The sequence below is a fragment of the Saccoglossus kowalevskii genome, chromosome 19 (genome assembly GCF_978046115.1).
Source record: "Saccoglossus kowalevskii chromosome 19, keSacKowa6.1, whole genome shotgun sequence".
Lineage (NCBI taxonomy): Eukaryota > Metazoa > Hemichordata > Enteropneusta > Harrimaniidae > Saccoglossus > Saccoglossus kowalevskii.
The window spans coordinates 28,118,608-28,145,244 of NC_140659.1; the positions used below are offsets into that span (position 1 = coordinate 28,118,608).

Below are 26,637 nucleotides of genomic sequence, written 5' to 3' on the forward strand. Positions count from 1 at the left end.
ACGCATGTCGGGTAGGTCAATGATTTCAACCTAATTTACCAACTTACCAGATCTCCTCGAGTCATACTTTGGAAATCACCGACAGATGAGAGGTGGAAATGAGGCACCAACTGTTCAGCAGTTTTGCCAAAATGCAAATGCTCTGAGGCTTGAATCCTCTAAAACTGCGTATACGAGAAGCTAATGTAAGAACCGTTGCAGAAACGCATGTTAATGATACACCACTACCCCGTAGACGTTAGTATTGAGAATCTGTGGTTTTGATTATCAGTTTGGTATTTTTTTGTTAGTAATTGTAAAAGCTCAAAAGAATTTAACCAACGAACCTATGCAAGTCTTGTTCAAGTTTCAAAAGTTAATAACGACAACGTTATATCTAGACCACAGTCAGCTGGTGTACAAGCAATAAAAAAAGATGTGAAACATGTTTTATTAGATTCCCACAAATCAAAGCAAAATTGTTCACACCCAGAAGATCTGTTGGCAACATTGGGCTAACCGCTAATTGAATTTTACCACATCAATGATTTTGCATATGCAGTTATTAGGCCTTAAAAAATGGCCATTTCAAAAGAAAACATGTTACACAACTTTCAGTATAGCAAGTAATTTCAAGATGGCGGCCGCTATATATGAATATCTGTAAATTAATGCTATTTATTTTATCATTGTTTGTACACCAGCTGCAGGGTTCTCCACGGTTCAAAATATCAGCAGGGCCTCTAATTTGCATAGAATTATGGCGTAATTTTGGGGTCTTGCACACATTCCCATAGAATAAAAAATAAAATACACAAGATATAAACATTAATCTACAAGTTTATTTTAAAACCATTACTGAAATTATTTACAGAGTGTCGATAGACCAAGTCCCGTGGCTCAGGGTCCTTGGGTTGAGATCATAAGAAGGGAATTTAACACCTTTTGGGATAACCTGTTTCTCAGTCTTGTTTTCACTTTTGCCAGAGAACTGAAACCATGTTCACAATCTGAGAAAAAGAAGTTATATATTATTATATTATATTGACAATTGCAAGCTGTGTTATGCACAACATCAATCACACAATTTAAGAAGTATTCCTGCTGTTGACACTGGTATGACCAGTGCTATTTGTGCTAATTTAGATAGATTTGAAGCAACTTCTGTAGTGTATATTGCTAATAATTGCAAGATGTCCTTGAAATCAGCTGATGGTCGCTTTTCCCACAAAGTAGGTAGAAATGTTTTTCATTCCATCTGACATGCATCTTCATATATAATGTTGCAATAAATTTCCAATCCTCAACAAATTTTGCTAAACCATCTCATCTAATGGCATAATCTCCCACACTAGCTTCTTGCTGTAAACTCATCAGTAGACAAGGATATATCTTTTTGTATAGTGTCACATGCTGCTTCATGAGAAAGCCAACGCACTGCCTTTGCTTGTTTTGGCTTCAAGCCTGCATTCCAAGTACAGAATATGAAAAATGTTCTGGAAAAAATCAAGCTAGAAAGGGTTTTATTCATTTGAAATATTTCAATAAGTTCACTCACCTGTATTTCCTTGAGGGCACTCATTCTTACAGGTGAATTCTCGTAAAATCTAAATATTGTGTCCAGCATGGAATTAAACTTCTTAACATTCTTCACTTTATCAGCAGCCTGAGCAACACATAATGCTAGCTTGTGAGCTATACAATGATTGGGAAACATGTGCAATATTTGTGTTCAGACTGGCTATTAAAAAATAAAATGTTAACTTACTGAGCCGAGATGCAACACCAGATTTGGCTTCCACCATCACCAGTGTTCGATAAATATTTGACATATATTATCATCTGTTTCAGGACTGCAACATCTGCGCTCAACTTCCAATAACACTTCCTGTCGGATGAGCTCTCCTGCAATTATTCAGAAAAAAGGACACAAATAAAATACAGAAAGAATAAAAAAAATAAAATAACATCTAATCTGAAAATTCACCAATACTCAAAACCATTTCAGTGCGCTCTTATGTATATTTGCAGTTATGTTCGGTGTGCGGCAATTCCAACGAAAGAGTAACAACGAAAGCTTACATTTCCAGAGTCATCATCCAATCTAAAGTAGCAGCAACTCCACCATTGTCATCGTTGGCCTTTTTTGGAATTTGCGTCTAGACTGCGACGCAATGCATAGGCGATTGTTCGTGTTGTATGATTTTATTTTTTCGGTATGACATGCATCCCACTTTCACCCAAGTAGCTGAAACTGTCTTAAAACGTTGTCCGTACTTGGAACAAACATACTTAAAATAATTAATAAACGATTGGTTTTTAATTCTATAACAGTATTTACGAAGCAGCCGTGGTGAGGTCACGTAAACAACGACCGACTTATCTAACATTTACAGCTGGTTGCCGGAAGGGAAGGGTTGGGAAGGCCAATTAGAACTCGCGTAATATGACACATACAGAAAACACGTGTTGACCTGCCGAATCATAAATCACAACGAAAAGAGCACAATATCCCTATAAAATGTTTGAAACAAAGATGTAAATAGAAACTTACCTCGATCTTTTTTGTGATAAAGCCACTTTATCTGTCCACTTTTGATACCACGGGAAACAATGGCGGTGCTTTGACGGAGTCTCACTCGTTGAATCGGCCGCAGTTTTGCGTCGTTTACTCGGTGTTTTACCGACAATCGGATTCATGTTTTGTTCCTCTTCTTCGAAATTATTAGCGGTACGCTTCACAGTGAAATCAAACATAGCTAAAGACATGATCACAACGTCGTTGCTAACGCAAGTTTTTGATTCCCTGTCCCATATGTAGGAACGAATCTATAGTTTTGTTATTAACATGTCGTCCTGGGTCTCGTTAGCGACCAAGCTGTTAAGTTAAATCGTCAAGAGTTTTTCCGGCAAGCTCTGATGGCCATTAGTTATTGTTTTGGTCGAGGCAGACTGGCTTGGTAATTACTGTGTCACAATAGTGAGAACAACACCAGACAGACACACAGAGTCTCCCGTTGTTTTAACAGTTTACAATTTCACACCAAAAAACAAAGGGTGGCGCGCGGACAAAAGCTCGGGCGGACAATTTTAGGCAGCGCGCTGGCTCTCTGAAGAAACCCCTCTTGGTGAACCCTGAGCTGACTGTTATCCAGACACAGTACAACACAAATCTGTTATGAGTTTGTTGTCACTAATACTGTAACACATGTTCTGATTGGTTATTGATCAGATCCTATTGGATTACCAAAATTTAAGACGACGAATGAAAACAAATTAAAATCCAAACTAGGAGCTTGTTTTAATCTAATTGGTCTTCAATGAATGTTTCATCTATTGGAAAAATGTGCTTCTCGTGGTACAAATGCGGTATATATAGTCAATGTCACTTTGCACCAGTGTTTTCAGTTATTTGTGTGCTAACGAGGGCAACTGTCCCAAATAAATATGTAAATAATCCATGCTGATGTTGAATATTAATTGAGCATTTATTGACAAAATAACTTTCCTACATATAAACACATTATTATTCCAATGTATTTCAGTGTGCATTGAGTACCTGCGAACTAAATTTAACTGCCAGACTTTATATTCCTCGATTATTTTTCTTGCAGTAGAATGACCACGAATATTCACCCACAACTTGATACACATAAGTAAAAGATCTAAGGCAGAATTCTCATTCAAACCTGAAGATACATCAGACCAATACGTAAGGGCCACCCTATCTGTCAAAACACCATCGACAAATAGCTGTTGAAATCCATTAGTGTGTTGTGATTTAGTCTGATGAAATGTTCCACCCTCCTGAAGAATAAATATGTCTTGTCATTAACCTTTCCCTGCTAAACCACTCCGTTGTATACGTCAAAAATGTTGGTGACTGCACCTTTGTATTTCTCATTTCTGAGAGAAAAGCTACCATTGCAATGCTGACTCATGACGCTGTAACTGTCGAGAAAGTGCCATTGGGATATATCCACAGGCATATCTGAGAATATTTTCCTCTGTCTTTTTCATTTTTGGGGCACTGTGTATCTATGGTTAGTTTAACTTCCTCTTGTCTTAACAGAAGTGTTTCAAAGAACACACGAATGATATTGGCCATAGTTGCATTTGATGTATAACCATTTACTTTCCTGTATAGAACCTGTACTCCATCTTTCAGCACTTTTGATAGCCTTGAATATCCTGCGATGATTGGCGGCCATAACAATCGCACAATAACAACAATCTCATCTCTGAGAGTGTTCATTTTCCCAATTAATGTTAAAACTATATATCTTGTAGAAGACACCCCAGGCAATACTTTGCTGCTGAAAATATTGTTGTGCTAAACCTTCTCCATTGCTTGCTAAAATAAATCCTTCCCTTCAGCAATTGAATCCTCCATTGAGTAGTTGGGTAGTGGATTTACATCTAAAAAAAATAAATGTCAGTACACACTTCTTCCTAGCAGAAGCAATAAGTAGGAAATGTGTTTGATGATACTGCTTAAGGAATGGGAACATATACATAAGCATGACAGTTGCAACAATTGCAAGAAAATGCAACAATTCATCGTCCGCCTGCACGGTGTTGTTCCGTTCGGACATTCCTCCCTCTACCGTGCGGTAATTCTATTCATAACCGTGTATGTCACGTGGTTGCGCGATAGAAAGTTTACCGACCAATAGAAAGCTTTGTTACAATGACTGCCAGAAAGCGCCTGGACATCTAAGCCAACACAGCTACCACTGTGTGCAGCGATATTTATTCTCGGGTCAGGCATTTTCACCGCCTGGCAACCATCATGGTGAAAACAAAGGGTGTGCTTAAACCGAAGAACGAAGAAAATATATGTTATGATTAAACAGTATGAACGATGAGTGCATGTAAATGTATTAAACTGTTATGATTAAACAGTATGAATATTCTGTCTTCGTTCTTTGTTTTTCGTTCTTCGGTTTAAACACACCCGACAACAAATTTTCAGAAAACGGTATTTTGGGATGGTTGTTGACACCCCCCTGAACAGTGTAACAAGATTACCCCTACATATGCAACATATTTAAATTTGATTGTTTAGGATGTCTTCGAAGTTTGTGCTGTTTTCTCGATTTTAGCTATTTTCACCGGCTTTTCGACCGGTGTTTCACAGCAGCTCACCCGGCAGCTCGCGCAGAGCCCATATAAATACAAGGTAGAGTGGTGCGCGTCTTAAATAGCAACGTTGAGCGTCTCGTGAATTAGTTCCGCCCCGAAGATTATGATAGCTTGGCCAAGCGCGTTGAAGAAAGAAGCAATATGATTGGCTGTTGGTAAACTGATTCTAAACTGTGAGGGCATTGTCACATACACGTAGTCCTAATGAAATACTTCAAGGTGATAGTGGAGTGCTTCGCCGGAACATTCACCTTGAAAATTCAAGATGGCAACAATTGTGCTAATTTTCAATTGCAATTTTCCTAATTTTATTTTGCTTTCATTGCTCAGTTGATTTTGTTGTGTTGTAATTTAAGAACATGAATTACAAAACTTATCACCGCTCAGGTTTTCTTGGTATTATTTCTTGGTTTCTCTATAGCCTTGTTAATACTTTCATCAGTAGTACAGTTTGAAAAGCGAGCTCGATAGACAAAATGTATATACGTATAATAAAAGTATGGAAGTCCATGTATACCCTAACAATTGGTGAACTTCCGGTCAATGGATCTTTTTGTTTGTTGTTCAAAAATTATGCGAAGTGGAACAGCTAATTCAAGAGGTTCAATGATAAGGCAATCGTTTCTAACCTGACTGAAAATTTAATTTTTTGAATAGTGTTCATAGAGTCATCGTGATCAGAAGCAAAACATTAATCGCGCTTGATGACATCTTGAATCAGTGAAAGTGTCCCCAGTTTTTGAAGATTGAGAAAAAATACAACCGAAAATGTTAAATGTATTACCTTCTATTCTATGAAATTGATGATATGAGTCTTGCATCCATGCTTCGTTTTGAACAGTTTGTTGCAAACATTACACAGATAATTCCGTGAGTCACCAGTGATAATACTGTCGTCGACGTTTACAACAATGTACGCATCAAGGTACCGTAAATCACGCACATGTAAGCCAACAGTTGCATTGTATATTGATTTATTAAAATATGTATTTTGACCATAGAAACGGAAAACTATTACCGATATAGATATCTTGACCAGAAAAAGGACCGATACTTATATCTAAAATCCTAAAAACAAAACCCATTTCAGGGGAACATCCCTATTAGGCTTGTTCTATGTAACCCCCCCCCCCCCCCGGATCGTGTGGCGACGGGGACTATAACAAACAGATTAAAACGTAAGTCCAATTCACGGATTATAACCAACATTACATCTAAGAAAATACCGCAGTTGCCTTCCCTGTATTTTCAGGTCTATGAAAAACCAAAACTTTAAATGAGTACACGCCGACCCGAATAAATTTAGCAGCCTTTTGACTTTCGTTACATTGGTTATTGTTTATGGCTATTTATGTACAGCTAGGACGCATCTCATAGAACAATAGCTGCGGAAATCACGGGCAAATGTAAGGGTGCAGAAATCGAGCATGGCCGTAAGGATTTTGATCGTGGCGGTGTCTGACAAGTGTGGTGGTCTCACAGAGCATCATGACTGCAACGCCATGCTTACAATTTACGCAATATGTAGTCAGTCCAGGTGGATAGATTGTTAAAGGTTTATAGGTGCTTTTCCTTTTATCAACTGATTAGGTTTATTTTATGGCAACATGTTTAGAAGACACAATGTAGACACAGTAACCATCAAAACTTAGTTGATATCGAATGCAGTACAAGTATCGACCTCTTCAACAATGTGCTTCAAGTAATAAATAAAATGTGTATTAGTGACTCCAGACATTCCTTAATAGAGTCAGCAGGTTTGTAATAAGTAATTTAAATGCCAAAATGTGTTATGGCACTGGATAAAACGTGACAAGCGTCCCACACATTTTCTTTTCTTTAGAAATAAGACTATATATGACAAGATGTATGACACGAGCTTTGATATAGTCAAAATGTTCTGTTTTTATTAACAAATTGAGTCAGGGATATTATGTAGTATTGTTGATCCTGTCGCACCCTAAAAAGTACCTTTAATTTGTATGTTAACACAGTCCGAAATAAGTAAATTATCTGCTTAATATGCACAGCCCCAAAATATAATCATGCCATTACATCACTCCAAGATGCACATGTTCCAAATTTAATCAAAATAGACTGACGTTTGAGATTTTGCTTCCATAGACTCGACTGGGAAAATTAATACGCAAATCATCTACTTAGTATGCACGGAGTATTATAGTAAATACAGGAAGTGGACATATCCTCTCTCAGTGCCTTTTCGCCCCATTTGGCAGTCCTTACCCTAAGCTCAGCATAGTCGTGATTAAATATAACACATAAGACTTCACATGAACATATGATAATTTATATTATACAATATGAATCAACTCGCAAAACACTCGTACGAGAATATACCAAATACGAAAAATTTGATTAATTGATAAGGGTAAATTTATATATTACGAATATAAAGAATATAAAGCCTACGGAAAGGGCTTTAAATTATATTGAAAATTAGAAGGTGTTGTATGCGTGATTATCATATTATATTATTATACCGGTCGTAGCATTAACGCCAATTTTTAACACTTATATCTATGCCTTCATGTCATGAAAAGATAAATTACACACGTGTATGATATATTTAATGTATTGATGAAGTTGAAAATGCGGAATGTATGAATTGTTTATCTCTTTATCATAAAAGTTGTGACATGTTTGAAAAAAGTCCCATGCACTGTAAATCCTATGCAATTTATAAGGTTATATAAGTTTCATTGAGTGGGAACTCCAGTGGTCTCTTAATGGTTAGACGACTGTGTTTATGTTTATAGGGCACGTACATCAATGCTTTTACGATGTCAGTAATTAAAGGTTAGATGGCTATCTCTATATAAAAATCAACTGATTGAGTGAGCGATCTAGTGAAGTGCGTACGGACGTCGGTTATAAGTGCCTTGAAGGGCTCGCCAACAGGTTAAACGGCTGTCTCTATATATTCGTCAATCTTTTTTTTCGACTATCCGGTTAATTTTTACTTAGCTAAATTTCATTCCATCGGACATATGTAATCATCTTAGTTTTTCATACGCAAGATATAGTATAAGTTCAATCAAGATATGTTCCGCTTCAGTGTTATTTTCGTCAAGAAGCACACTTTCTTTTCTAAGTGTGAAGAGTTGCTTATTGGCAAAAATAGTATTTATACCTGGATTGAATTATATCAATGATTACACCTGGTATAACCATTGCTGTCGTAATGATTGGGACTGGCAGAAACATCGCACTCGCAAACACGTTACAAATAATGCTCAACTCAGCATTAGTTTATTTGACGACACTTTATGTGACACGTGCTTGTTCTATATACCTTATTTACCTGGGTGAGAACATGGAAAATTGTCAAAAAATAGGGGTGGGAGTTTGTCCGGGCATGGGCTCTTAGCCGGATAAATACGGCAGTTCTCTAGTTCATTTACTGCAGGTTAGTAAGAATAATACATGTAGTGAATTCCGTGAATTGACGAAGATGATCATCAACCGCCTTCTCTGTAACAGTAAAGTCTTTGATTTGGTGATGAAAGCTGTATACGAATATGGTACTATCGATTTCTCATTGGCATGGTGAGGCATAGAGCAGATGAAAGATGAGTGAGGAGCTTCGTTTTATTTAAGAGGTATCTCTATAATGAAATGTACACTGTTGGAAAGGGTATTGCTGTACTCATCTATAGCGTTATATTATGCTGTTGCATTCATACATACTACAAGACTGTCACATCAAGATCGTAAGTGTAGAACGGTTTGTGGTTTTGTCAAAGTTGTGCATATTGAGCTGGTGATCTGATAGTAGAGGATGAATGGCTGACTTTAGTTTCATCATCGTCATATACTATACTATACCTTGTCATGATTTCGCCGTTTTAAGCATGTCAACCGGTCACTATTTATGTCAGACAGATTTGAAAAAAAATGACATTTTATGCCAATCAGGATGAGACGTTTGAGAGTAAAAGCAATCAATGTCAATGATCCAGCACTGTATTTAGATTCATCACGGCATTTGAATCGACCAACAGTCCCATTAGAATTAGTAGTGATGGTAGTGACGTGTCATACACGTCAATAAACAACATATTTATACAGTCAATGATACTCACAGTTTTGGGATCAATAGTCATTTCCAGAGTTGTCGCCACTAACATGTAGCTTCCCGTCTCACTGGTGATGTTAAGCCAAGCTTTTTTACCTCCATATCGTAATACATATTACACCAGTGGCGCAGTAATGACAATTCCACTTTCGCGAATTGAGAATGTACTTGAATGTGATTGTTAGTCCCCGTTCGGACGTAGTCCGAAAACGGGGACTTATGTTTTGCCCTGTGTGCGTCCGTGCATCTGTGCGTCCGTGATCACCTGTATCTCGAACATGCATGGACCGATTAAGTTCAAACATTATATGGGACATATGGACATGCATTTTGTTCATGATCCGATTAACGATAGCCGAATAGCGGCCATTTTAAGGCCGAAAATGCATCAAAATAACACATTTTCAACATTCCGGACCCGGATCTCAGTTATGCATGGACGGATTTTGTTCAAATTTGGTACATACATTAAACATAATAGTACCTTGATGCACGTCATTTTTTTGGGGGGGGATCGGGCTTGAAATGGCCGACTGACAGCCATTTTGTTTTAAAAAATTCAGTTCTGCATCCGTATCTGAGACCTGTCTGGATTGATCGAGTTCAAACTTCACACACACAAGGTACATCATGTCACAAATATGTATGTGCATTTGTTTCATGATCTCATTAACGATAGCCAAATGGCGGCCGCTTTAAGGCCGAAAATGCATTGAAATCGCACATTTTCACAATTCCGGAACCGGATCTCAATCATGCATGGATGGATTTTGTTCAGATTCAGTGCATATATTAAACATAATATAAGCTTGAAGCATACCAATTTTTCTTCGGATCAAGTTCAAAATGGCCAACTGGCGGCCATTTTGTTTTAAAGAATTTAGTTTTCGATCCATATCTCGGACATGCCTGGACAGATCAAGTTCAAACTTCACATACACATCATACATTATATCATACATATGCCTGTACATTTGGGCCAGTCCTTTTAAGGTCAAAAATTCACAAAAAATGCACATTTTCACCATACCGGAACTGAATCTATGTCATGCGTGGGCAAATTTAGTTTAAATTTTTTTTGGGATTGTGTTGAAAATGGCTGACTGGTGGCTATTTTGTTTTACTGAATGCAGTTCAACATCCATATTGTTGCTGCTTTGAATGTATATGTCACTCAAATATGAACGGAACGGGGACGTGTCATTGACAATGACTTGTTTTATTTAACTATGTTTGTTAATGGGGAGATAGATTATATTGATAAGTATGTCACTCAAAGTCTTAGGTCATCGGTGTAATACTAGCAAGCACCATCTAGCACATACTGTCTTTTGGTAGAATGAAGCATCAGCACAAAATGAATGCTTTTTGGAAAGAGTTTCTCAACGCCCTACCCCGAACTCTAACAAATCCAGCCCCAAATGTAATTTAATATGCCGCTGAATTGCAATTGAAATAGGGGAGAAACACTGGAAGATGGATGTCCCTTGGGTCTTTTTTGGAAAAGTGGCTGTTAATTAAACTAACGCCTGACGTATAATTTGCTGGACTATGAGACGTATCTTGTATATATAGATAGCTTTTAAGGTAACAATACAATAACTGTAAGTATATACTCATTTGAAAAGTCAATAGTCCCAGTTTACCAAGAAATCAGGTGCAATTAATAATAAATGACACGAATTTATATATTATATGATATAAGACCGCTTGGCGATTCACCCTTCATGCACGTAAATACATGCAACAGTGGCAGAACAGCTGATCCCACGCGACGATATTGTACTCGCACTAAAATTATTGTAGACAGACGAACAACAACATAGCCCAGCATACACGATATTTACACCATATTTAATGTTTAGTTAGAAAATTAGCAACGTATCTCAATATATGTGTTCAACGTGGACAACATTGTGGCTCTCACCTTTTGTACACACAAATTTCGCCAACACAAAATTCTAGTACCTCAGTCATAGAAATCCAACCAGGACCAATGTAGTAGCATTGCCATGAATCATATCAAATATTTGGTTAACTGGCTTGCCTTTTCCATAACTTGCCAGGAGTTAGTCTCATCGACCCCAGTAGCTGCCGATTTGCCACTACGTCACAAAATGCTCCATTCGCATAATAATTCGTTTCTTTAATTACCCCTATTTGCATAACAAGTCGTTTCATACAACCTTGATCACAAGCATAGACAAACAATTTATAGATTCAGTATTAACAATGGCCCACCGTAATTCCTAATAAACATGGTCGTATTTAAGCATATACGTCTTCTGGACACCCATTTCTTTTTAACCTCCCCTCCCCTGAATGGACAACACTGCCTTGTATGTCGTCCAACACAGAGCCAAGAGACAATGGTCAAAGCCTAACAATAAATATAAGAATGAAACGCTGGGATTTCAATACAGTATCAATATATCAAATATTCAATTAGTTTATTGTTCAACTGATTGACACAATGTTACTGAGGCCAACAATATGCTCCGTTATTATGATAGAAAGCCTAAAAAGCAGCTTTCATTGACTTTATCCTGGTTGGTACATTTGTCTTGAAGGCGGCAATTATGTTAGTGGGCTGCCCTAAGATTATGTGTATGTGTATGTCCTGCCTGCACAAGACACTATGGACATCAGTGGGAAGGTTATCTACAATATCATCAACCCACTTGTTATTCCTCAAATTTTAGTCATGGACGAAGGATCAGGATCGTTGTGTATCAGGTTTACCGAATATTATCTTACCTCAGAACCGGGTAGCAGCTTTTTAAAACCTGTATGACAAACAGGAATATGAATGTGAGTGGGGTCATAGTTGGCTTATAAGGGTTTTGTTGGAAAAAAAACACCTAGGAGCATTCCACCAACAGTATGCACCACGGCCCATGTGTTTTCACATGAGCCAGCCTGCTATTTTCAAGAGTCAATAGAGCGAACGATCCTAGTAGGGATGTGGTTGCCTTGCCAAGATGTATCAAAGTCTCTGTGTGATGACTGATGTCTACAAATGCTGCACCAACCTGTGAAAACTTCCAGAGAGCAGAAGAACACCCAGTACCAAGGCATTCACATTAGTAGTAGCAGACTATTAACCCCAATGTTCATCATGACAGGTATATTGATGCATTTTGAGGACTCTGCTACCAGTTTTGCTGGAGAAATTGATTCATTTCACAAGCCAAAGATCCAGAAGAAACGGTTTAAGTAATTATCAAGGGTGTCCCCAAGCAGTACTTCAGTCAGGGGGATGTATGCCTACCAGCAATGGGATATGGCAAACAAAATCATACTCTTGTCAGCCTGCAACACCCTGATGTAACAATAATTGCAAAAGAAATGCAGCTGCGTAACAGTGACAGGGGTTTTGAAAATGCTACAGAGAACGCTGTTTTGAACATCAATCTCTATATGTTGTGGTATGCCAGCTTACTTTGGTAAATTACATATGCCCAAAATATCTTACTCTGCTATTATTTGTTTTCATCCTTGATCAGCTAGAGAGCTCCTACCTCAGTATCTTAGTGAATATGGGCCGATTCAAAGATCTATATTGTAGATCATGAAGATTGTCTACCGGGCTTGTACCAGCTTTTTAAATTCAAGCCAATGCTGTAAATCATGTAGCAAAACATGTGTGACTGGGCACAAAGGCACTAATACAGAGACGTGTCTGGGTCCTGACTCAGAAACACAGTTCTGTTCTGAAGGACCTGCATGAACAAATTCTTTGGGACTGAATTATTTAAGATTGTCTCAGAGAAAATACCGCGAGAAAACGTGCCATGGTCTCCCGGCTACTTAACAAAGATGAAATATATTAAGCTTGTTTTGAAGACTGATCAGCTGACAGCTTATAAGCCGATGATATCGGATACATGGTTAGCACGTGTTATTCAGGCATCAGTTTGTGGGGATTGTAGTATGGATAGCATCAGTGGATCTGATCGAATGACCTAATTAGGGAGGATATATCGCAAAGTGACAATTTACCTGTAAATTTTAATGGAAGCTTGATTCAGAAACACTACATCAGTGTCTGGAAGCAAGGCTAGGTGTCAGAGGAAAGAATAGCTGCACTGCTTGTGGCGGAGCAAGCCGCCAAACATTATCTGGAATGTGGTAGATCTGATTGACATAAGTGATGCCGACATGGCAAAGCTCTGTGCCAGGTATAAGTCATCATGGCCTTATTTGGATTGTTGAAGGGGCTTGGTTTAGCAAGTATTTGTTGATTTCTCCATGTTGGTTGTATGTGTGTGTCACCTTTTGTTATTTATTTTATATTGACGGATGTTATTTTGTATTTGTATTTTGTATAAACATAACATAGTGATACACTATATGTGTTTAGCCGATGCACACCTGATGCCGTGTTGCCACTAGGGCATTGATTGTTGGAGCCATCTGGAGCTATAGGATTAACGTATTTAAACTGTACGTGTTAGTGTCGTCAGTCACTTTGCCAGAAGTTGTTAGAGAGAACACAGTGTTAGAACCACATCCTTCATGCCAACTACTGACAGACTGCTTGGTTTTGAAAATGGTCCAAGTATCTCGACTGGATTAATGCTGAACTTTGTTGGCAAGGCCATGCTTTACACACTTCCCAAAATATTGATGCCAAAGTACATGAGTACTCATGGCGGCCTACCAGACGTCCCAAAAAATGAGAATTTGAAAATCCACTGGTTATGAAAATGAAAATGCAATTTGGAGACTAATCTCTCTACTATTTTAGGTGATACCTTGGATAAGAAGTTACAAGTCTTTAATAAAGCCCTCAGGGCTACTGAAAAGGCATTACAACCTTATTGTTATGAAAGAAGCCAGAGGAGACTCGGATGCTTACTCCCACATCTACAAGCGGAACCATCTTAGCTGGTTGAAGTTTCTCAAGGTTGAAGGATGAGCCAGCTACTGTCCTAACATGATGTTTATGCAAGGTGTGGTTATATGGATATCCATCAGGGACAGGGAACTGTGGAGCACTACAAACCCTTGCTGAGCAGTTATTATGTCACAAATATACAAAGAAATGTGACGTCCGCCAGGCTTGACTGCCTGCTATTCTAATAGCCCTGAATAGAGAAGTTACCCACCTTTCTGACAAGTAACCCAAGGATTCCATCATATCACAATCTGTATAACATAAACCCCTCCTCTACTATTTGGCTGAGAAAAAGCTGCCATCAGGTGTTGGTGTTTGGTATCTCTACCAGCCTGGTTAACTGGAAGGTGGCAGTCAGAAGAGTCACATATCCTTCCAAACAGCTCATCTGCAAGTGACAGTATTCCTGTGGTATTAGACTAGAGTGTCCACCCCATTCTTTTTCAGACCAGATGCGTAGGAGCTTAGACCACAGCACATTCATACCAGTCTCCAGGATCAAATTTTGGTGCACAAGTCAACATATTCGGCAATGGGCACACATCATACTAATCCTTCATCTTGCCTAACACTTTTTTGTTTGTAGGTGTCATTTTGGAAACTTGTAATGCAGCACATGGTATTCCTTATTGCGGAGGTTTGCGACCAGCTTTTCAAAATCTATTTGATGCCTACGTTATCTATCAAAATCTATTACGTTGTGTAGTTAAAGCAGGCAGCAATTTTGCAAATCGTTCAACTCTCCATGTTCCACCTTCAGAGCTGTCTTCCAGACAGTCTTTAACTCACTTGAAGCCACCTGCTGGCGGTGAGCAACTCATTTGCCAGCCATAGAGAACATTGCTGTTTGGATTAGAAGGGCCACAGCTCTTGCATAATGCTCTGAGACCATTGAAATCACATAATGCAGGCCTTTCTCAATATATAAGTGTTTGTCATATTCTGTGAGCAGTTCAAGCCTTACACCTGTTTTCTTGGGCAATACATTCCAGGAGTGGCTAGGGCTGGAATAGTAATAGGCAGGATCAAGACCATACTGCTGTATGTCTCCCGGAAAGTCTCAAAGACATCAGCCAAGAGGAGCACTAAAAGGTCTCCGACAGCTTTTGCATTGGTAATGTTTTCGTCAGTGAGTTTACTGTGAATGCTTCCTATAGAAGGAGTTATGATTCAGCAAACTGCTTTCAGAAGTTCGTGTACTGGTATGGGTCGATACCCTTCTGTAATTTATTAAGAAGGGCCAATAGAAACTACAATGAACTGCAGAAAAAAGGTGATGTTATTCTGTTATTCAGAATGCAGGACAACCTGTCCTTCACCATTGAGATGGCACACGCCCCCTTTTCTCTTGAAGTATATAAATGTTCAAGTGATGGTTCTGTGTAAATTGAAGCGATCATGAAAGAAACAATATCGTGCTTATACAAACCATATATTATAGAACTGAAAGGTATTATAAAAATATAAAAAAAATGTAGGGACAACATATTGCTTTGCCCAGTTTGGTCATATTTTTGTCTGCATTTGCTTGGGTCGATATATATCAATATATATTTTGAATTAGGATCATTGTTTGTTCATATGCTCAAATTCGAGTGGTCATATAGGAGGCTACAATTTTATTTATATGTTATTTAAAAATGTTTAAGGTCTTTAGTAGAATAACTATGCTAATACATTGAAATGTGCAATGAAAATCACAGTCTTCATTCTCAAGTAAACTATGAAATCTCCAAACAGATGATGTCTACTAATTTAACAAGCAAATGATTTGTGAAAAATACACTATATAGAGAATTGCGATGTGACAGATCTCTCTTAAATACGATATTGTAAATATGCAGCACGTATTTGTTCTATAAACATGAGGCTCATCGTCTGTAAATGTTGTGCACTAAGGGAGTCATTGGATGTTCAATTATGGTAATGTATTAATAGTCATACTAATCAATATCATATAAAACAAAATATACGTTCTTTATCTTGTGTTATTTTGTTGGGGCATTCTTCCTGTGATTTACTGCGCCCTCACTGACGAACACACACTAATACATCAATGCGATAATGTAATTTGTTTTCCATGATTATTCAGTACATCTGTATCGAATTGACTTGCATGGCCTAATTCACGTTCAGTTACTATACTGAACTTTCTTGACGAGACAATGTTATTTGTTCAATACGCATACAGTCCAAATTCGAAGAAGGCGGCACACAGTTAAAAATGCACAAATATAAAAAAACAATGTTCGAAAGACGGTAAAAATAATATGAAATTTTGAACTGCATTAATATTATTATACATCTGTCACCGTAACTCCATAAGTAACAGTGTGCCGTAATTTTGCAGTGTTTTCCGGGGTATTTTCATCCTACCATATAAGGAAATGCGAATTCCAAATATGGAATTATTATGCGCGTAAGCGATATCTAATAATATAAACAAACATGGCTGCTACTAGGGTTTGACCGGACTCTACACAAAGAAATTCGCTGATTCTGTTCAAAACCTTTTGGATTTCGGCATTCTGGTGATGGAAGGAAAGACTATAATAATAAGGTATTACGAGGATACCTCAAAGTATGCACTCAGACAGTATGCCGTAGCATGGACCTCCGCTGTGCGTCGGTCGGTATTCCCGCTGTACTGTCTTCGTACATACTTTGAAATCCTAGTAATAACCGCATATTATTATTCCCCTGTATATAATTTATTTTTTAAAAACCCTTAAACGACCCTCTTGAGTTTCAAATGATGATTTTCTTGTGCAATAGATAAATGTTGTTGTCTGTAGCATTAGAGATTTGGATAGTGTATGTCTATGTAGTCACTGTACGTTCGTGGTTATTACACGTTATTTGCAGCTTGAAAGGTTCAGCTTAATTATTTAATAAGTTATATCTACTGACTGACATTAAACATGAATAATACTGAACACTCTAACTAAAGCAATACAGGGCCAGCTCGAGAATGGGATACACCCGATCTGATCTGAATTCCGTTTGCCCTTGGCATTCATGATAGCTACTGCACAGTCTTCTCCCATTGCACCAAAAAGAAAACTGATTTTCAAGCATTAAAAATAACCATGGCTATGTGACATTCGTGGTCACATTTACTAGATAATGATGAGTCTGATAATGATGAGTTATTGCATCGCAATTTAGATGATTGGAAAATTTACTGTTATGAATGTCCGATTATAAAGACTCCGTGTGAACCATATCTTGCACTATCGACTTTGCAAATAAAAGCTGAATGCATAATGCATTATACACCTGCGACTTGACACTAAATGTAACAAGAGATGAAAGAGATGAAAATTTGAATAAAATATAATTCTAATTAGAGAAAAGGAAAAATCACTGATCTTCTTGATATGGACTGTCGCCATTTTTCAACTAACATGTCGGAGAAAGGAGACCAGATTAAACGCGTGTAATACATCAATAGCTCGTAACACATTACACAAGAAGCAGCGGGAAGACACCGTCAATCATCAGTGTCACAGAAATACTAAGACGAATAGATGGTGGTAATGATAAAATGGGTCATTGAACAGTATGCAAAGACGCCATCTGCATACCTAATGATGTGAGGGGCGCAATGAATTGTCCCAAAGCAAACATTCGTTGGACACATACTTTAAAACATCAATAAATGGTTCCAATGCACTTTGTGTTGAACAAATCAGTTACTGTAACATCCAAATTCCAAACATTGATAAAATGAAAAAGAAGTTTGTTTAGCTTCTTCAAAATCGTTGACAAAGCTAATAGTGTTCAAAAATATTGCTCATTTAAATAAATAGATGATCTAAACTGTAATTTCACAACACTGTGTACTCACAGAGACTTATTAACGACACATTTTTTTCATGGCTAGTTGTAGATTGGTAGTTTTTTTCTGGTTGGAAGCTGTCACATTGCAACGTAATATTACCGTAATTGGTATAGTACAGGTGTGATGGTTCAAATACCAAAATGGCAACAGTAACAGAAAGACTTCCCTGGCGGCGATGATAAAATACGAACACGGAGCCAACAGATGAGGTTTCAACTGGTACTGGTATTATTATACTCTGCAAACATCAAGTACAATAACGCGGTAAAACTCCACTACTCCAATAACTAGATACTTAAACTCCAATACAATTCAACAAGATCTCCGATCTGATCTCAGTGCTGAACAACTCCCCTATATATACCCACACTGTCTATAAATATACCATTACATCAGCATACATAATGAGTCTTGAACTTACTACAAATTTTTAGAATGTTCCATTACCTTCTATTGCCTCCTACAGTGTTCTATTACCTATTCAACCAGTTTCTAAAAATTCCACCCAGACACAGTACGGTTCTAGAACATTCTCAGTCACACGGAAGTGGTAAACAAGTCGTATGCGACATGCCTCCCCTCTCAAGAATATTATAACATATAATATTACATGACTAGCAACGACGTCAATGATACGAATACGATAACAATTTCAAATAAAACAACAATACAATATATCAAATCGAACTGAGTACATAAATTCGAAAATCACATACAGTAGAATATAATAAAATATGAAATACAGTCATAAACGAATAACATTCTACTATACTGTTCAAAAGTTCAGGTAGTCAGGTAGGTGACGTCTCCCGCTCAACATACAACTTTAACATATTTACATGATACGTCTTCACTTTGTCACCTACCCTCACTCGATAATCGTTTTCGCATATTACCTGCTCCACCACATAAGGACCCTTCCACTGCATCAATAGCTTGTTGTTGTCAGTTGGCAGCAAAATTAACACCTTATCTCCTTCCTTAAGCACTCGCTTCTTCGTTTTACGATCATAGTAACACTTGTATCGGTTCTGTGCCTTTTGTAATTCCTCTCGAGCAATCTCTAATGTATGTTCTAACCGATCTCTCAACTCAAAAACATACTGGTAACTATTAACTATCTCAGGAGTATTGCTCTCTTCGGTCCATAACTCTTTAAGGATCTTCATTGGGCCTCTAACCGTTCGACCATATAACAGCTCAAATGGGGAAAAACCCTGTACCACTCCTGTGGTACCTCTCTATATGCGAAGAGTAAAGCACTGATATACCGATGCCATTGCCTTGGTTGTTCATGGCACAACCGCTTTAACATCTTCTTCAAAGTACCATTACACTTTTCCACCAGTCCATTACAAATGGGGTGATAGGGCGTAGACGTCAGTCTCTTAATGCTGAGCAATCTTGATACTTCTTGCATGCATTCTGACACAAACTGAGTCCCCATGTCACTTAGTACTTCTTCTGGAACCCCAATCAGCTATAAAAGTCAATCAACGCCTCGGCTACAGTCTCTGTATCTATATTTTGAAGCGGAAGGGCCTCTGGATACCGTGTAGCATAGTCCACCATAGTTAAGATGTATCGATGACCCCGTCACTGGCTGGTGTAATTGGTCCAACCAAATCTATAGCCACACGCTTGAATGGCATATCAATTAAAGGCATCTTACCTAACGGGGCCTTCACAACTGATCCCTTTGAAACAGTCTTCTGGCACACATCACACGAATAATAAATAAAAGCCAATAAAAGCTAGTCACAATCCGGTCTTATGTCTTCTTTATCCCTATGTGTCCACCAAATATTGAATCATGGGCAATCTCCATAACACGAGTCCTCAACAGTTTCGGCACAACCACTTGACGTACCGTCTTGCCTCCTGGAACTGAACGATCCCGATACACACGATATAGCAAGCCTCCATATACCTATAACTCGGTTGTATGGTGCCCTCTCACTTCTGGTTCTGTCTTATTATAATATTTCTTCAACGATGTGTCTGCTTGCTGCATCCCGATTAATTTGTTTTTTGTTACATGTGCTCCAGTCTTTACATCACATACTTTGAGCGGCTTCAGCTTACCAGATTTCTTCGCTTGTGCTCTGGTTGTTACTGCTCCACTCACATTCCACACTGGATCCGGGTCATCTGGTGGTCTTGCTCCGGGCACATTCCCAACAATTAACTCATAGATTGGGTCCTGCACACATAATGCTTCAACCGCGCCTCTCAAATATGGCGTATTAATTTTCACCATGGCGACTGGAACCCTTCTTACAGTACGATCAACCATCAATATATGACCCATCTTTTTTGTATACTGGTCATCTGGTACCAAGCTCTTCTTGACTATAATGCCATTACACCCAGTGTCGCTCAACATGATCACAACTGTGTCACCAACCTTCCCTTGACCCACAGGCAAAGTCCTGTCCTCCACAACGCCACTCCGTTCCATACATGCACCATTCACAACCTTTAACTGCTCCCCCGATGCTAACAACAAATGGTCCTTCTCAATCATTTTAGGCACATCACTGGTAATTTGAACAGCACAGCTAGCACTGATATTAGACTCCTCTTTAACCACTGCAGCTGCACCAGTAGTAGTGCTGGGTTTGCACTCTTTCTTTATTGACCCTTGTGTTGTCCACTACGGCAGAACTTAGCCACATGTCCTACGGCACCACACTGAAGGCACTGTTCACCTTTGTCATGGTTGACATCAGTAACGCGGGATGGACATTGTGCTGCTCGATGACCAATACCATGACATACATAACACCGGATACTACTACCCTGTCCCACATCAGTATTTCTAATGGCAGTCTTATTATCGTTACGCCTCACCTGGTCCTTTGTGGATAACTGTCGACCATGTGCCACTAGGTACTGCTTTGCTATTACTGCCAACTCATCTAAATCCTTGGGTGTTCTTTATTTAAGATAAACTGCAAGATCTTTTGTACAGGCACCAATAAACTGCTCCTTCACCATCAAGTCGGTAACACCATCATATGTTGCTGCAGTGCCTGACAACTCAACCCATTTAGCAAAATAATTCTTAAGCCGCACAATTAACTGGTCAGAACTCTCGGAACTTTCAGGTTTAATTTCACGGAATCGCTTCCTGTACCCATCCTCTGTGAAATCGTATCTTGTCAACAGCGCCACCTTCACACGATCATAGTCAACTGCATCAGTGTCGGACATCCTGGAATATACTTCCAGTGCTCTACCAGTCAACAGCGCACTCAATTTTGTGGCCCATCCATTTCTATGCCAACTCGCATTCGTTGCAAACCTCTCAAACCGCAATAAATAACTATCAAGTTTGTCCTTACCATCAACAAATGCAGGCAACTTTGGTGACTGTGCATCACTGACCACATTTCGTTGACCGCCAAAATCAGCCTGTTGGAGCCCCGGCATTGCTGCTTGCAGCTCTAATTTCCTCAACTCAAATTCTCTTTCCTTTTCTCGCTGTTCTGCTTCCATTCGCAATTTCTCTCTTTCGCCTGCTTCCGCTTCCAGCCGTAACTTTTCCTTTCTTTCCTCAATCTCCATTTTCCTCACCTCTGCTTCTATTTCCATTTTTGCCCTTCTCTCTTCCCTCGCGGCTTGTCTGTCAGCCCGCTGAGAACTCAGTTGTTCCAAAATAAATTTCCTTTTGTCTTCTCCAGTCATTCCCAGTTCATCCACCCATTCCATCAACTCTTGTTTCGACATATCTTTTATCTCGCTGGCCATGTTGTCTTCTATATGTCTTCACTGTTCCCGGACGAGCCCCCAGATGTCACACGCAACGTAATATTACCGTAATTGGTGTAGTACAGGTGTGATGGTTCAAATACCAAAATGGCAACAGTAACGGAAAGACTTCTCTGGCGGCGATGATAAAATACGAACACGGAGCCAACAGATGAGGTTTCAACTGGTACTGGTATTATTATACTCTGCAAACATCAAGTACAATAACGCGGTAAAACTCCACTACTCCAATAACTAAATACTTAAACTCCAATACAATTCAACGTGATCTCCGATCTGATCTCAGTGCTGAACAACTCCCCTATATATACCCACACTGTCTATAAATAGACCATTACATCAGCATACATAATGAGTCTGGAACTTACTACAAATTTCTAGAATGTTCCATTACCTTCTATTGCCTCCTACAGTGTTCTATTATCTATTCAACCAGTTTCTAAAAATTCCACCCAGACACAGTACGGTTCTAGAATATTCTCAGTCACACGGAAGTGGTAAACAAGTCGTATGCGACAGAAGCATACACCGGACATATGGACAAGTAATTTTGGAAATCAATAGATAATATCTTTGAGATAATATCTCTGCAAAGGAGAATAGAAAACAGAAACAGTATATCGACGTAAAATGATGGAAACCAAAAGGAGCTGGAAATTGATAGGAAAAAGATTAAGATAGTGCATAAGAAGAGATTGAAAGGGTGTATGACATTCTTAGATGTCTTATATACAACTTATAATAAATGAAATACAAAACTATAAGTAATATAGCAATTTGAAAAACGCACAATCCCTCAGATTGAATGGCAGTAATCGATCAAGAATTGGAGAATGACCTCTCAGACAGTTCTATATGTTTTGAAAGTAGCGGCGGGTAGTCATCACCAATCACCCAGCTTAATACAAACACTAAGACAAATTGATGATACTACACTATAATGATTCCATGGGGCTTTGTGCAATAATAACAAGAGAATTGTGCGTTGGACAAGGGCACCAATTTGGATGCAAGCGTCAGCAAGAGAGATTGCCACAATATTCTATGAAGCCATGTATAAAGAAGAACCACAATCGTATGTGTTCTGCAAGTCAAACACTGCAATGACTATTAAATGTGTGTTTTTTTCTATATATGCAAATGTTTTTGAATCGTTAAATTTAAAAAATCATACAGCTGAACTGTCAGCTGGTTTATGAAACATGATGGTACCCGGTAAACCACGTTGTACACAGAAGGTAGTGTTTTCTATGGTTTGGTGAATACTTTGAACAACATCTTCTTAAATTAGAATATATTTAATTCAAATAGTTTAGAGAATAATAATGAAAAACGAATATATGGGTTGATGGAATATAAATATTTTGTTGAAAAGAATTTCCATTGACACAACACACAGATGGGGTATCAAAACTAACTCCACACTAATGAGAACATCGATGCGTTCATCTTAGATATAGTTGCATTCAATCGCAGGTCTTTACAATTACGTGATGTTTGATCACCATACGTTATGGATGTGATATGCATGCACTCTCATTGAAAACAGAAAAATTAACGAATATGATTTTCAAAATTAAAAAAATCACGAGGGCGATAAATAAGAAACATATGTTATAGACGAATAAATCAACTCGTGTTGAGTTTTACTTTAGTTGATATAATGTGTGAAAGTAAGACGTGGTTAGTGGTGTGGGATTATGAATAATGGGTGGTACCACCAGAAAATAAGCACTAGATGGATGGTTGAACTTGCAACTAACAAATACGTAGTTCCAAAGTTTACCTGAATATGAACTCTCAAAAATATCAACTCTCAAGAAGAATGTTGTTGTATGAGGAAACTGAGGCAAGGTTAAAACGCTTCAATCGTCGCGCTGCGCATGTGCGACATTTCTGCTGATAAACTTTTCTCACAATCCAATGCGCTCTTTTAATGGAAATTACAAGTATGAGGTTTTACCTGGGCGCGACTTGCACTGATTAGCACCAGTGACACCTTCGATACCTTCTAACCACCTGAAAATACCTAATTAAAGTTTCGTAACGTCTCAGTTCGTACTCGTTGATCTGCGAAACAGTGAAAGTCGTCATCTTTGTTTATATAAAACCCATATATCTCTAGCATACGTGGCGCGACGACTACCGCCATTTAATAGTACTTTTTGACCTACAATTATGATATTTTCATGTAAAAACTGATTTATGGCACACTTTCTCAAATAAGCCAATTTTGTGATTTTTCTGGCTCCCTGTACAATAGACACTGTACTATTTCTAATTGGAAAAAGTTTTTTCCGTTTGCACAAATAATATACCGGGTACAAAAAATCGTCATTGTCAATCATTATTCGTCAATTTCCTCGAAACACTTTACTCTAAAGGTGTGACATCTAGCGACAAAACGATGCGCGAAATTGATGTCGCTGCGCATGTGCGAGATATATAAACAAAGATGGCGACTTTGACTGTTGCGCAGATCAACAAGTTCGAATTGACACATTTCCTAGCTGTAATTAGGTAATTTTCATGTAATTGGAAGGTATCGAAGGAGTCACCGGCGGTAATCAGTGCAAATTGCGCCCAGGTCAAACCTGAAGAGCGCATTGGATTGTCAAACATGCGCAGCGACGACTACCGCGCTTTAAGCTCGATTTACATGACAGTGTAAAATTCACATTCACCAGTCGCTGTGGGAAAAATGACAATATGCACACTAGTTACATAACTGATAAATCGCCACAGTATCGTCACTGCATGTATTCAGGTCGTATCATGGTATACTATATTTACTGATTTGGGCAAACCGCCGGATTCTATTTCTAACACTAGGGTATATATCACGGCACATCTGTTATATGCAGATGAAATGACAATATTTAGCTCGACTTGAAGGACGGTGGTCGTACAAACTGGGGCGTTACCAAGCTTTAACTAAGTAATTTCTTGAGTGATTGAAAGTCATCGAGGGAGTCACCGGGGGTAAGTGTACGTCTCGGCCAGGACAAAACTCGTACTCAATTAGAAGAGCGCATTGGACTATGGGAAAAGCAATGTTTATCAACACATATAACGCGCATGCGCGGCACGACGACCATCGCCCTATAAACAGAAATACAACGTTTATTGAATTAACTATCAATTTATTCTAATAGATGGAAATTGAAAGTTAACCTGTTTAAATCTAAAATAATGGTGTTCAGGAGAGTGGGTACTTAAATCATGTGAGAATTGGTTCTTTGAAGGCTTGACGTAGTTCATGGCTTGGCGTTTTACTGTACAGTTCAAGATTATGGAATTGTAACCAACGATACACCTCTGTTCGCAATTGGAAAGCACTGTTTAGTGTAAAACAAGCTTTGTATAACTTTGTATAAAAAAATATGCGAATATTGATATATTATTGAAAATATTGAAATTGTTAAAAAACAAATTCTGTCGCTTTATTTAGGAGCTATACCAAAATATACAAACTATTCCTGTTAAATTGGTCGAATTTCAGTACGTTCCTTTAGACCATTTACAATATTGGATTTGATTTCTGTCATTGTTACATAACCGGTTTCTATAGAAGTGTTTTCAGTAAAAGGAAGCTGAACAGGGAAAGTTTTGGTGGGCTTTCAAATTCAAACAACTATTGCTTTCATCAGATATGCGAGAAGCATGGTACAAACAAGATGTGTGCAATATAACAATTATTCAAACAACGATGTCTGGATATCGTTATCCAAGGATGGCATGGCAGTCTTATGTAAGATTATCTTGAAAAATAGATACCTGTAAACTTATCGTAATCTTTATTCAAACTCTGTACTCATCGTTAGTTGAAAAGGCTCACTTAAAAATGCATTAGATACATATAATAAAACATTTAGATTATGCTCTTACTGTAGCTACAACGAGGTGGAGGACGAATATCACTTTATTATAATATGCCCTGCTTATGATGCCTTGGGAGCACGTTATTTACCTTAATACATGCCTTCATCCGTCCGCCAATCAAACACACACTTTAGAATAGGAACATCCGGGGATTTTTGCAGTCTAGTGAGTAATGTACGGACCGTCGTCAATAGCAACGAGGCGCCGCAATTCTGAATTAGCCACTCGGTACAGCGACGGACATCACGTTCGGTGGTTTTAACGGTACTTTGCTTCTGGTGTGCTTTTATAAAACCGACCACTTCGTCTGGTACTTCATTTTCTGGTGATGGTGCAAGAATTTCATCAAGTTGGTCCAGTCCTATCGACCGAAACCACTGCATAATATCCATTTCGTCTGCTGCCGCCATTATCGTCTGCAGGTTGTCGTGGGAGCCGGTTAACAGGATGCGTAAACATATTTATCTGCAGTACAAAACTTATCGATCAACGCGATTGCAACTTTTTACCAATAAGAATTATCTTTAAACCTTTAAACCCTGTATTCTGTGGTCGATTTTACAAAAAAACACATTATCGCTAATAATAGGATTGATTATGCTAAATATGGGTCCCAATATTTAGATTGTGTGGTATATCCTAGCAGATAAATTGACTGGGCATATATTCTCAATATCATTGTCAGTGTTGCTTACAAGTTACACTTTTTCATGTTCGTGATTCACACTTTGGTGGCATTAGTTCCGTGGTATTACCTCATGTGTGGAGAGATGTGCAATATATGTTGCCCTGGTCGTTGATGGCGCTACCACGTCTCACGTTATGAACTGGATGAGGGCGGCGATGTTGTGATATAGCCAGCTAGTAATTATTAATAATTTAATTCTGGTATAAATCAGTGACAGTGGAACAAACAGCAATGTATAACTCAAATGTAGCAGTTTTCAAAGCAGATGAAGTCAGTACGTCACGACACAGTCTCGAAAATCGTAAACCTATATAAACAAGTCTTCACAT

At 38.4% G+C, this 26,637-nt stretch overlaps 1 pseudogene; it reads right to left on the bottom strand.

The window, feature by feature from the left end:
- Positions 1-1,847: 1,847 nt before the first annotated feature.
- LOC146731453 (uncharacterized) lies at positions 1,848-26,030 on the bottom strand (annotated as a pseudogene).
- Positions 26,031-26,637: the final 607 nt, after the last annotated feature.